This window comes from Anopheles arabiensis, chromosome X (assembly GCF_016920715.1).
Source record: "Anopheles arabiensis isolate DONGOLA chromosome X, AaraD3, whole genome shotgun sequence".
NCBI classification, from domain to species: Eukaryota; Metazoa; Arthropoda; class Insecta; order Diptera; family Culicidae; genus Anopheles; species Anopheles arabiensis.
In genome coordinates this window covers 26,633,266-26,635,277 of record NC_053519.1, presented here as the reverse complement: position 1 = coordinate 26,635,277, position 2,012 = coordinate 26,633,266, and positions in this window count along the sequence as shown.

Below are 2,012 nucleotides of genomic sequence, written 5' to 3'. Positions count from 1 at the left end.
TCGCTAAAACACCTCAAAACGTGTAAAGAACGCACCCTAGCTCTTGTTTTTGAAAAGTTATGGCCATTTAAAGTGAGGTGGTTTTTGCTTCAAAATAGCAATTTCACCCGTCCCTATGGCCATGCTTTAAATTTTCACGAAAATGCCAGGTCAGACCTAGGGCGGGCCATATCTTGAATACTAAACGTCGCAGACATTGGTCGTAGAACAATTTTAAGTTCGTCTAATGATTCTACATCCGATTCTGGATAGCGGTTTTTGACCACTTTTCAATATTTTGTGACACCCCGAACCTAGGGGCAGCTCCTAGCTTTTTCAAAAATGTGCACCGAACGGGCCGGAGAGCTCGTGTGGCTCAAAACATGTTTTTCGCTAAAACACCTCAAAACGTGTAAAGAACGCACCCTAGCTCTTGTTTTTGAAAAGTTATGGCCATTTAAAGTGAGGTGGTTTTGCTTCAAAATAGCAATTTCACCCGTCCCTATGGCCATGCTTTAAATTTTCACGAAAATGCCAGGTCAGACCTAGGGCGGGCCATATCTTGAATACTAAACGTCGCAGACATTGGTCGTAGAACAATTTTAAGTTCGTCTAATGATTCTACATCCGATTCTGGATAGCGGTTTTTGACCACTTTTCAATATTTTGTGACACCCCGAACCTAGGGGCAGCTCCTAGCTTTTTTCAAAAATGTGCACCGAACGGGCCGGAGAGCTCGTGTGGCTCAAAACATGTTTTTCGCTAAAACACCTCAAAACGTGTAAGGAACGCACCCTAGCTCTTGTTTTTCAAAAGTTATGGCCATTTAAAGTCAGACGGGTTTTTGCTTCAAAATAGCTATTTTACCCGTCCCTATGGCCATGCTTTAAATTTTCACGAAAATGCCAGGTCAGACCTAGGGCGGGCCATATCTTGAATACTAAACGTCGCAGACATTGGTCGTGGAACAATTTTAAGTTCGTCTAATGATTCTACATCCGATTCTGGATAGCGGTTTTTTGACCACTTTTCAATATTTTGTGACACCCCGAACCTAGGGGCAGCTCCTAGCTTTTTCAAAAATGTGCACCGAACGGGCCGGAGAGCTCGTGTGGCTCAAAACATGTTTTTCGCTAAAACACCTCAAAACGTGTAAAGAACGCACCCTAGCTCTTGTTTTTGAAAAGTTATGGCCATTTAAAGTGAGGTGGTTTTGCTTCAAAATAGCAATTTCACCCGTCCCTATGGCCATGCTTTAAATTTTCACGAAAATGCCAGGTCAGACCTAGGGCGGGCCATATCTTGAATACTAAACGTCGCAGACATTGGTCGTGGAACAATTTTAAGTTCGTCTAATGATTCTACATCCGATTCTGGATAGCGGTTTTTTGACCACTTTTCAATATTTTGTGACACCCCGAACCTAGGGGCAGCTCCTAGCTTTTTTCAAAAATGTGCACCGAACGGGCCGGAGAGCTCGTGTGGCTCAAAACATGTTTTTCGCTAAAACACCTCAAAACGTGTAAGGAACGCACCCTAGATGATGAAAAGTGCAATCAGAATGTCAATCGACAACTTTGTTGGGGGTACCATTTTTACTCTACGGGCCAGTAGCTTAGGCGCGCCAACAGCGCTTTCCTTTCGGGTTCCCATTTTTGCCCTCCTGGGATTATGATCATTTGTTCATTGCCTACTATAGGGAGGGTACCTTGCTACGAGGTCAAACATGAAGATTGCACCAAATCGTAGTTTTACCTCTATTTAGTCGTAGGAGCATGGTTTGCAGTGGCAGTGGGTCATTAAGCCCCCGTTTGGGTCATACGTCCCCTCCGCGATAAAAATCGTCGTATGCCTATAGTCCGAACTAATGAAGCAAAAGTGGTGTCTGGTGGGCTCTGCCGATGATTTTAACCTATGATTTTGAGCTTCCACCCTATCAAAACGTTCCCTGGAGCAGTACATCACGGGTCTACGGACCCAAAGACTTCGTCGTGATGGTTTCTAGTAAAAAGTTGTAACAGCTAAGGGTTTTG